Source organism: Bos grunniens, chromosome 24 (assembly GCF_055505025.1).
Source record: "Bos grunniens cultivar Pamir isolate PY7600 chromosome 24, Bosgru_T2T1.0, whole genome shotgun sequence".
In the NCBI taxonomy this organism is placed as follows: domain Eukaryota; kingdom Metazoa; phylum Chordata; class Mammalia; order Artiodactyla; family Bovidae; genus Bos; species Bos grunniens.
The window spans coordinates 10376279-10388915 of NC_141188.1; the positions used below are offsets into that span (position 1 = coordinate 10376279).

Genomic DNA, 12637 nt, shown 5'->3' on the forward strand with positions numbered 1-12637 from the left:
CCAAATTTGCTGGCATATTGAGTGCAGCACTTTCACAGCATCATCTTTCAGGATTTGGAATAGCTCAACTGGAATTCCATCACCTCCACTAGCTTTGTTTGTAGTGATGCTTTCTAAGGCCCACTTGACTTCACATTCCAGGATGTCTGGCTCTAGGTGAGTGATCACACCATCGTGATTATCTGGGTCATGAAGCTCTCTTTTATACAGTTCTTCTGTGTATTCTTGCCATCTCTAGGGAACCAAATGTTGGGGTGATTTAAATTACTGTTCAAAATGCAAGTATTGCATTTGTTTGTTCAAAATGCATGCATTAATGATAAACACTTGATAGTGCCCTTTTCAAAAGTCAACCTAATGGCTCTGCATGTATTGCTTATTCATTCATTCCCTTGTTCATTCATTCATCCTCTTAGATACCCTCATAGACTATCAAATCTGTTCAAGATATTACACCAGGTAAAAGTGACTGTGATGATCTTGCCTTCAAGGAACCGATTATCTATAACTGGGGGAGAATGTAACTGCACAGAAAATGTCTAATGCATAGAGAAATGAAGATCTCTAGGAGAAAGCAGTGAAGGATTCATTTAAATTAGACCTCAAAAAATAAGGAAACCGTTGATAGAGATGGTGAAAGATTATGCAGGCAGTAGTGAAAGAATGTAAATGGGAAATTCCTAATAAACAAACAGTAGGCTGGAGTTAGTGTTCAGGGGCAGATAAGGCTGCACAGTAGTCTTGTAATTATCATCAAAGCTACAGGCAAATTGGAAAAGTACATGTCCTGTGGCTGAAGTTTTCTGTGTTCCCAAAGTATTGTAAATTTGCAAACAATAAAAGACATTTTCAAATCCAAGAAACATTTTTATCTTGTATTTTAATGTAAGTAAATGCATGTACATGTAAATGTACATGTACATGAGAAATGTACATGAGAAAAGGCAACCATTTTGTAGTTCAGAATTTTTACATTTGCTGTCACGCTGTATCTAATTTGTGCTAGAGATTGTATTTACTTCTCACATGTTGCAATTTACCTGGTGTTTAACAATGTAACTTTATGAGCACAACTTCACTACCTTGATTTCCATTAAATGTGTGTAGATGATGTATAACAGGCTTTTCTGTGTGCAGAAACTTTGGAAAGATCTGATTCTGGTTATGCTATTCATCACTATCCATTGATGGTCTAGCCAAACACATTAAGAGAATCACTGAGTAAATTTTCTACTGATAGTCTCTGAGACCATTTTGAAGCTATTTTGTTTTACTCATGAAGAAAACTTAAAGAGAGTAAGAAGAACTGTGTTCCAAGATTTTTTTTTAATGATTGAAACTACAGTCAAAACTCAGTGACTTAAATCTGTCTCCAAAGTTTATCTTGGGAAGTAGTAATATAACTAGACATTAACAGAGGAGTCATTTACAGCTTCCCTATTTTATTTTATTTTTTTCCTGTTAGCCTCTGTAGCCCAGTATTTTAAACTGCTAAGTAGAATTTAGGTGTTTTTTTTTTTAATTTTTGATAATGATTCACAATAAGAAACACATTTTTCCTCATGATCCAGTATATGCATACACACAGACACACACCAAACTGAGACAAAACTTGCATGAAACAGTATTGCTACTTGTGATATTCTCCATTTTGTTTTGTTTGACTTCATTTTGTGAAAAATGTTTTAGCTGAGATTAATTCAATATATTTTGACTCTCACCAGAGTGTTGTAGAGTATATTACTACACTTTGGAAAATTTTAAGGCAACCTGAGTTTTTTTCCTTCTCTCTCAATTGAAAAAAAAAGAAAAGTTTATTCTTTAATCAGCCGTTTTTCTACTTTAAATAGTCTTCCTAATTGTAATGTGTTGAATTCACTTTTTTGCCTTGTGTTAAAATGAAAGAAATTTTACCTTGACTGGGCTGCATGTTTACTAAAAAGTAACAATGAAGAAATTATATGTTAAGAACCAAATTATATTTTTCCTTTTCAGTGAAACAATGAGTCATTTTGATTACTTTGATACTAAGAATTATATTATAGATTTGAGGGCTATAACTTTGAAATATGATATGATGGGTTAGCTTCTACAGGATGTGGATTCAGTGAGGTTAATCAAAATACCAGGGAGAGTTCAAGGTGACCCTAATTTTGCATTTTAATATAAATGAAAATTGCTTTTATTTGAAACAAAAACAAGTAATATATTGTGCCTATGGGAAAAACTACATCCTAAAAACTTTACACATTACACATAGATTCTCATCATTTTATAATTTATTTTCTTTGTTGGACTTGACATTGTTCAGACTTCTTAAAATTTTCAAAACCTAAAAATGACAACAAAAATAGATTTATTGGATGACTATACACAAAGTATTTCTGCATTACAAATAAATATATTTTAGTGTTAATTCTCACATACACCTGTATTTTTTTAAAAATCTGGAATGAAAGATTAAAATAATATGATTTATAAGTATTCAAAATGTTAACTATGTATCAGGCAATATAGTAAGAATTTATTTAAAGTATCTTCTTCATTCACACAAAAAGCTTTAAGAAAGATATTTTTTTCACACTTAGAAGATGAAAGGTCTTGAAAGGAAATAATTAGTGAAACAGTTTGAATTTGCCACGTTTGTTTTAATTATTATTATGCTGCTGCTGCTAAGTCGCTTCAGTCGTGTCTGACTCTGTGTGACCCTAGAGACGACAGCCCACCAGGCTACCCCGTCCCTGGGATTCTCCAGGCAAGAACACTGGAGTGGGTTGCCATTTCCTTCTCCAAATTATTATTATAGATTCAGACAATTCTGATGCTAGCAATTTAACAACCTTCAGAATGAAATACATGTATCCACTACATTGTGACATTTTTATTTCACTACATTATGCAAATTCTTTACAGTCTGATTCACCAGGGAAGCCCCTACTAAAACATATACCAGACTCAAATTTGGTAAATGCCTTCATAAAATGACTTCACTGAAGGAATACAAAATGATAGAGTCAAAACAATAACAGGAGAAAAAGTTATGTAAGCATATTAATACTGCTAATGCACAGGGATATAAAAAATTAATAAATCTCTATAATACAAGTCTATGCAAGTATATGTGTTCACCTTTATGAAACTCAAGAGGAACATATAGACTGAGATTCATTTTCCTGATACTTCCCTGAAGTAAATACATGATTCAGCAACATTTCTCTAATATCATTCATTTGATTCACTTATTATCTCTGATATTCAGTCATTTCTTTAATATAGATAACACAGTAACATGTTATTAGAAGCAGTAAAGTTTTAGAAAGAAGGAAATGGGAGTTGGAGTGTGGTCAAGTATTGCTATGAATTAAAAAAGCATGATTTAGCAAACTAGCCTGTTTAAATTCCTTCCTTTATCTGTTTTCCTTTTTCCTCCAAGGAGTTCACCAATCTTACTATGTATAATGTAAAGCTTTAATAAATGCACAGTGGACTGGTGAGCATTTAAAAATGTTTATCGATAAAAGGAATTCACTAGACTCTTTTCTTATTTAGAGTATATTAAAACTTTCATCAGTGACCCAAAAGTTATTTTGAATTAATTTAAAAGCAGACACTTATAACATTTTTTTCACTCTAGGTCATTCTATTTTATTAGTTTTCATGAAGATGATGAGGATATATAAATGTAATTCAAATGAATTATCAAAAGTGTGTACGTAAGCAAAACCATATATTTAAGCTAGTTTTACTTATTATCATATAATGATAAGAATTTGCGTAGGCCATCTAAGTTGGCTGACTGCCAAAGAAATGCCTGGAACTGTACTAACAAATGCAGTAGGCACTAAGTACATATGGTCATTTAATTTATACATTAACATAAAATTTTTAAAAATTAGTTCCTCAGTCACATTGCAAGTACTCAGTAGCTACATGCAGCTGCTGCTTACCCGTGCACGTACAGAATATTTGAGTAATATAAACAGGTATAATGGACAGTCTTGACCTAGACTATGAATCCTACTGGGGTGTCAAAGATTATGCAGACACGCCACGTATGGTTTCGTGCTACTGCGTGTGCTCTGTGTGTAAATGTATTCTGTCAATTTTAATATGCTTTTGTGAGAGGCAAGTCCCTTTTGTGCTTTGCCTTCAAAGAAGGGTCTATGGAGGAGCTAAGGGGTGCAGGTTGCCCTCCGCCTGGGGTTCTCTGGGTCAGCCACTGCCCTGAGTGGGGCAGGCGGTGCTCTCGTGTGCACACCTCTGAACCATCCCTCATCGTCCTTATGACCATTTCAGCTGTCTCAATCTTAAAATAATAAAACGTCTGAACCTCTTATCACCTTATTTGCTTTATTATCTCTTAGGGATATTTGATCACAGCACTGTTATCTGCTGCATGATCAGTTATGCTGCTTTCATTGGAGGGGACACATTTACTTGAAATTAGAATGAGATCTTGATAACCAGTTAATAGTCATTACATTGACTATCCAAGATAAAACTATGTGTATATATATATGTATATAGATATGTATGTATGTGTGTATGTGTGCGTATATATATATATATATATGCTCATACATATCTATCTATGTACTTGCAACTTGATCAAAATGGGATTTTAGAGAAATATTTCCTTGGACAGAACTGATTACTCTCAGAATAAAGTAACACATTGATGACATACTTGAAAATATATTTGCAAATCTTAACATTCTGCATGAATTATTATTAATATTACACATCTGCAAAGTAGTGCACAAAAACGAGAAACTCTAATGTTTTAATAAAAATACATGGTAATGAAGAAATGAGTCTATATGTCTATATTCTATTTGTCAGTTGCAGTGGTTGAGAAAAAGTATTTCTCCATCTTTCTGTGCCAGGGTCATTATTCTCTCTGTGAACAGCTTGAAAGACAGATTGCTTATATCAACATGCTCTTTAGAGCAAAATTCTTTTAAAAAGATCTATAGAATATATACCATATGAATCTTTTATCAATAAAGGGTATTAATCAAATAAGGAGTATCATTTATTTTCTCACACATTAGCCTATTTCTAGTAGTTCACAAAAAGTTCAATATCATCTTTCATCTTTTATACCTTTGCAAATGAGATATTGTAAATACATATTGCTGCCTTCATAGGGTTGGGGAATGGTAAGAAATAAAAATAAGCAATGAGATTATAGGTTTGTTATTGTTGTTGTGTTTCGTTTTGTTTCATTTTATTTTTCTTCTGCCATACTCAGACACTTAGGCTGACAGCCATCTTGACTGGAAAACAGTAATAAAGGAGCTGAATGACTAGGGTCGATATTCCAACATTAACACTGAGGAAATGCCCATAGCTATTCTATTTAATGGGCACAAAAATAGCCTCATACAAGGCACTTAAAAAGATGAGAATATATGAGGTCTATTAAACTGAATTATGAACTTATGTCCATGGCTCAGACAGATACAAGTTTTAAGTACAACCGTTTACTACCAGACTGCATGGTTTTATGCTGGATATTCAAGCAACTTTAAGAAATGATTGTTTCTCCCCAATAGACTAACTCTTAAAATTGGCTACTACTTATTCAGAAAAGACAATGAAGAAAACACATTTATTTATTTTTCTCCTAACACATATATCATGTTTCTGAGTATTATTCTTTCACTCTCAGAATATTATCATCCTATAATTATTGAACTGGATATCAAGTGGGACCCTCTTGATATATAAAAAGTCAATAGAGTAGCTTAAAAATGTAAGTTGAAAGAAAAAGGGGAAAGTCTAGAAAACATATGATGCTTGCCTCTTTTTATGCTTGGAAAGTGGGATATAGACATTATTACTTAAATTTAACTCACTCTCAGGGCGTTATGGAAACTTAACCTGCTTCCCAAATGTATCCATTTATATTAAAACGTTCAAAACACCGTGCAGCATACAAACCAGTTTAGGCAGAAAATAGTTAATGAGTGCTTCACCAGTAAAACTGTTGCCACAAAAATAGTTCTAGATCACCTCAAAAGAAGCTTTAAAAGCTCTGAATTCAATGTCTTGTTTGTCTTAAGCACCCCGGTAGCCATTTTATCCTCCTGGGATTCTTCTTTTTATGCCTCTTGCTGAATTATTTTTACACACAATTATCTCTTTAGCTTTTCATACTGTTCATGGGGTTCTCAAGGCAAGAGTACTGAAGTGGTTTGCCTCAAGGCTATGGTTTTTCCTGTGGTCATGTATGGATGTGAGAGTTGGACTGTGAAGAAGGCTGAGCCCCGAAGAATTGATGCTTTTGAACTGTGGTGTTGGAGAAGACTCTTGAGAGTCCCTTGGACTGCAAGGAGATCCAACCAGTCCATTCTGAAGGAGATCAGCCCTGGGATTTCTTTGGAAGGAATGATGCTAAAGCTGAAACTCCAGTACTTTGGCCACCTCATGCGAAGAGCTGACTCATTGGAAAAGACTCTGATGCTGGGAGGGATTGGGGGCAGGAGGAGGAGGGGACGACAGAGGATGAGATGGCTGGATGGCATCACTGACTCGATGGACGTGAGTGTGAGTGAACTCCGGGAGTTGGTGATGGACAGGGAGGCCTGGCGTGCTGCGATTCATGGGGTCGGAAAGAGTCGGACACGACTGAGCGACTGATCTGATCTGATCTCTTTAGCTGATGAAAGGTTCATTTTACTCAGTGGATCACTCAGAATCTTGCAGTTGACATATTAACAGAGGGAAAAAAGTGAATCAGAGGGGAAAAGAAAGAGCTCTCCTTGTCCTCAGTCATCTAGGCAACTCCAGATCACTTACAGTGTAATGAAGCATCTGCATGACAAGAGGTGAGAAACTATGGAAATGAAAATGGAAAATGACTAAGTGAAAATGAAAATCATTGTAAGCAGTGCCAGTGAACAGTTATCCCTTCCTCCCTCTCTCTCTTCCTTCTTTCTTTTCAGTCTTTTTAAAATTTAGATATGCTTAGGTTTTGTTGCAGCATTTAGCCAAACCTTCCTATAGTATTGGGCTTCCCTGGTGGCTCAGAGGGTAAAGCATCTGCCTGCAATGCGGGAGACCCAGGCTCAATGCCTGGGTTGGGGAGAAGATCCCCTGGAGAAGGAAATGGCAACCCACTCCAGTACTCTTGCCTGGAAAATCCCATGGATGGAGGAGCCTGGTAGGCTACAGTGCATCGGGTCGCAAAGAGTCTGACACGACTGTGTGACTTCATTCCTTCCTTTAGTATTACAATTCTATATTGCTTATGTCTCTGAAGAGTTTTACAATCTGCCAGAAGATCAACTCTTAATTTAATTCCTTATTATTTTTAAACTTTCATAGTTTTCTCGTGTACTCTTTCCTCCCTTGCTCTTCTGACTTTAATATCTAATATACTTAAAGTTACTGAACTCAGGTTTGGCTCTTAGTTGTTCTGAGAGGCCAGTGTTGGATAAAAAGGAAAGATTGCTTTACTGAGGAAGCCGGCAACCCTGGGGAGAAGGTAGACTCAAGAACCAACCCCCTCATTCCTCCAGTTTCACTAGGAGATTACACAGGGGAAAGAGGAAGGGGCTACATGCTGGGGAGAGGGGAATCTGTTATTTTCAGAGAGGACTGTCCACATCATGTGGTTCTAAGTATCTCTCTGGTCTCACTTGCAGTTGGACCATTATCTGAGCTATAAATTTTTTCCTAGCTGTTCCTAGAGAATAAGGAAAAGAGTGAAGCCTACGGAACAACTGATCTTCAGTCTCAATATTCATCAGTAAGTCTCTCCATCAGCAGCAAGCTAAGCTCATGGTGAACTCGAGTAGAGGTCCCGCGTGGTAAGCTTAAGATAACAGCACTATCATGACTAATAAGTATAACTGGAAAAATGCTGATGACTTGAGAGTCCCTAGATTCAGTTTCACTGACTAGTTACACCTATTAGGCTTATTAAATGTATGATCTAATTCCAAAGGAGTCAAATGACTCTGTAATTAGTTCTGTGTTTGCTTTTGACTGGAGAAGGAAATGGATATCCACTCCATTATTCTTGCCTGGAGAATCCCATGGACAGAGGAGCCTAGCAGGCTACAGTCCACAGGGTCACAGAGAGTCAGACATGACTGAACGACTAACTTTTCTGCCTTTGACACCATTTGATATCTCAGAAGACATGAGTACACTTTACAATACATATGTGTGTGTATCTGTAATTTTATGAGTATTTTGCCCTTAACAAATGCATTTTCTGGAATACCTATCAATATGAAGTATCTAAATAAAGAAATTCATGCTAGAAGTACTAAAAAAGAAGGACATAAATGAGCTTAACTTGCTTCAACGATCTTTTTTAAAAATCAGATTTAAAATGTAATCTTTAAAAAAGTTACTTTCTCACCAGTTTCTCAAGCTTTCTAATTTTAAATTCATTCTAAAATAGCTTCTTTTTTTCTTTTCCACTGGAAGAAACTTTATACCTTAGAATATCAGACTGATGTGTTATTTTTAGTTGCTCCAAAACAGCATGATTCTTCTCATGAAACAAAATGGTTGAATTGATATTTAAGCTGTTTTAAAAACTCTGGACACATCTGAAGAGTTGTCAACGCTTGTTCAGAGCCACTTCTTTGTCTACGAATTTATCTCTCTTCCCATCAGGAGACTTGTGATTAAGCATTGTAAATATATGATTGCTGATGAATTAATGTACCTTAAATCATTGGCAGTGTGTTAGCCAAATATACCCACAGTGGATTTCACTAGAAAATCACACATGAAATAAATCCAGAAGCGGTGCATTATGGTCAGCGATCTTCTGCGTACTTAGAAACTTGTCACTTTCTAATGTGCTGTGCTTAGTCATTCAGTCACGTCCAACTTTTTGCGACCCCATGGACTATAGCCCGCCAGGCTCCTCTGCCCATGAGGATTCTCCAGGCAAGAATATTGGAGTGGGTTGCCATGCCCTCCTCCAGGGAATCTTCCCAATCCAGGGATAGAACGCAGGTTTCCCACATTGCAGGCAGATCCTTTACCATCTGAGCCACAATACTTCCTAATGGTTAAAGCCAATTCACCTTGTCTACTATTGTCCTTGTCAAAAAAATAAGTTTTATTGGTTATTCTTGACCATTACCCTTTCAAGCTCTCTCTTCTCTTGGTTTCCCTGATTTTTATCTTTGGTTCTACTTCACCTTGCTAGTTGCTTCTTTTTAGTTCATTTCTTTTCCCAGCACCCCTTAGATACTAAAATTCTGAGCAGTGTTTTTAATCCATGGATCATTTCAGAATTATCCAACAATAATTTTTTTAAATGAATTTCTTAGCTGGAAATCCACAATAGTAGATCTGGGATGGAGACTGTATTAGTTTACTAGGGCTGCTATAACAAGAAGTGAATGACTAGACAACAGGAATTTATTTTCTCACACTTGGAGGCTAGAAGTTGAAAACCCAGGTGTTGGCAAGTTTGGTTCCTTCTGTGCCTGCAAGGGATGATCTGTTTCAAGCCTCCCTTATTGGCTTGTAAATGGCTATCTTCTCTTCATATCACTTCCCTTCTGTGTGTGTCCCTGTGTCTAAATTTCCCCTTTTTATAAGGATGCTAGTTGGGGGCTTCATGGTGGTTCAGTAGTAAAGAATCTGCCTGCCAATGCAGGAGATGTGGGTTCAATTCCTGGGCCAGGAAGATTCCCTGGAGAAGGAAATGGCAACCCACTCCACGATTCTTGCCTCCAGAATCCCATGGACAGGTGAGTCTGTGGAGTCCCAAAGTGACTTAGCAACTCAACAGTGACAGAAGTTAGATGGTTACTACCAACTCTCATGACCCAGTTTAACTTGGTTATCTATGGAAAAGCCTAACTCCAAATAAAGTCAGGAAATTCTAAGGTTCAGGAAATTAGGACTTGAACATATGAATCTGCAGAAAGCATAATTCAATCCAGGACAGAGTCTTAGTATTTACAATTTTATTGTATCTAACATGAATTTGGGAAATGTTCCAAGTCTGTGTTTTTTACCTTTTCTGTGTTTCTCTTGTACATTCACTTAGTTCATGCCGAACGAGGCCATTCCTCAGGTAAGCACACGTTTTTCCACATCACGTCCTCAGGCGTCACTGGCACGTTCAACCAGGTGGGAAACAGTGAGATGCAGGGTTCAGTGCACACATTATTCGTCCTGCAGGCAGATCATGGCAGCTGTGAAGAGGGCTGCTAGAGCTATTAGAGAGAGGGACCGTGAGCTCTACAGCCTCTGAAACTTTAATTATACTGAAAATATGCGATGTTATCACACAAATTATTAAATGAGCTGGAAAGCTATTAACTGGTACCTTTGCACTCTCTGCTGCACTCCCTCCCACTAAGATTCAGTGATGGCAACTTAAAAAAGGAAAGTTTATATTAGTCATTAGAAAAAATAAAATCACTCCATGTTTGTAACTTGCTGTGGCTGATTAAAATAAACCTTTATAATTAGGTTTCAACTCAATTTCCCTCTTAGTTATCTTTTCAGGATCAGGGTAATTGACCAAACAAAATACATTTTTATAAGGAGTTTTTTTTTTTCCTTATGCCAGTTGTTGTTGTTGTTGTTCAGTCGTCCAGTCGTGTCTGACTCTTTGCAACCCCATGGCCTGCAGCACGCCAGGCCTCTCTGTCCATCACCATCTCCCAAAATTTGCCCAAGTTCATGTCCGCTGCATTGGTGATGCCATTCAGCATCATTCTTATGCCAGGCACACTTCTAAACTATATTTTTACTTTCACTTTTTTTTGGTAAGCTATATTCAGAAACTTTCTGCAGATCACAGAATTCACAGACAAAAAAGAATTTTATCCCATGTATAGCTTCCATGTATTGAGTCAGAAATGATGTTAACTGCTGCTCTTATTCAATAATCACAGTAATCTCCTGGGTTAGATATTATGTCAGTATTTTATAGATTTGAAAAAGAGGTTCAGTGAGTTTGAGTAAGTTTCCTTAAGGGAATACTGATTTTGAGGTAAAAACAATGCACAGTTCTCTTGACTTCAGAGCCCCCCCCCTTTTTTTTTTCAGCCAGGGAATATTTTGCTACCTTGATTTTTGGAGAGCATTTTATCAGTCCAGAACACTAGTTACATGATTATACTAAATGCTCATCCAGTCCAGACAGGTATTTCTACTCTGCTTTAGAGAGAAAAGGAAGCTGAGTTTCAGAAAATTAAGCAACTTGCCCAACCTGTCCATCATTAGATGGCAAGAACTAAGTCAGTTGACTGGGCTGATATATATCTTAATTAACATCTATTTTGTTTGATCTAAGTTTTACAAATTATTTTAATGTAAACCTTAATTTTGTTTTGGTGAAAATTTTAGGAAAACTTGATTTAAGACTTTTTCTTCTCTTGGTTTAGGAATGAATTTTTTTTCCAATTAGTTTACTGAAAAACTCTTCTCATAAATTTTACCAAAGTACCTTGGTTTTGAGAATTATATAAAATTACTACTTGTCTTCATCAATTTATTATATGGGTAGTTTAAAAAATAAAGATGAATAGAATTTGGAAATACTGGTTTTAAAAGTGAGAAGTACATGAAAATTCAGAAAATATACGGAAGGTATTTTGAAAAGAAAAATACACTTGTGATCTGGAACACTTGCTTCTATTTTCCAATTTAGTCTTAAACATTTCCCCCGGATTGCTAAATGAATCCCTTTATTATATGAAAATGAATGTTTTCATTATTCATCTATCTTTCCTCCCCTGGTGTATGTAAAATGGTTTCTGAATTCTATATGCTTCAGAATCTTGAGGGAGGCCTGTTGCCTATCTCAGAGTCAGTGGAGCTGAGTAATTTAGACATAATTGCAGTCATTAGAGTATCTGGAACTTGGCTCTCAATTCAGATCTGGTTGTTTATCTTTCTTAGTGATTCCCAAGATCTGCTTGGTTAGAAGTCTTGTGGTTCTTTAGTGAAGCTTGGAAATGATATATACCTTTTATGGAAAGCCCATCAACTAAATAGGGAAAGAAAAATACATCACAGTTTATGATAATCATGGATCCAGATGCCCTTTCAAATATTCATAAAGATTATAAAACAGATCTGGGGTTCCTGTTGTCTAAGTATCTTTCTAGGCTTTGGGTAAATGATCATACGAAAGACACTATTGTAACTCTCTAGTATTTTCTTTCTTAGACTTAGTATCTTTCTAATTTCCCTTTCTTTTTCTGCTTTAGATTGAATATATTGGTGGAAATTAGAAAACTCTTTGTACTGTAACTATAGTTATTAAATTTGTCTGTTAAAAGCAAGAAAAATAGAAGTAAAATATAAATATTTATGTGAATAAAAACTAAAGAAGAAAATATAATTACAATTATTCTTTTGGTTAAATAGTAGGAAATCATTTCCCCTTTAGAATATGTAGTATAAAACTAGAAGGAATCTTAGGGATCATCTGGGTACCTCCTCCTTTGAATGGATAATAAAACTAATGACTATTAGGTGAATTCATCATATAAAATAGAATTCCTGCTGTGTATCTGATTTCGGACTGGCCAGAGGAATTTGCCTAGGGTCATTCTATTAGCATTCTATTAGCTAGTTACAGAGTGATTTTGGAATATTTCTGTATTGTTCATAATCAATGTAGAGAAAATTAAAA

General features: G+C 35.8%; 1 long non-coding RNA gene across 1 annotated transcript; it reads right to left on the bottom strand.

The window, feature by feature from the left end:
- Positions 1-2261: 2261 nt before the first annotated feature.
- On the bottom strand, positions 2262-10202 carry LOC147345883 (uncharacterized). Its single transcript, XR_015153407.1, has 2 exons — positions 10002-10202; positions 2262-2332 (listed from the first exon to the last, which is right to left on the bottom strand). It is a non-coding gene; the product is annotated as an uncharacterized LOC147345883 (long non-coding RNA).
- Positions 10203-12637: the final 2435 nt, after the last annotated feature.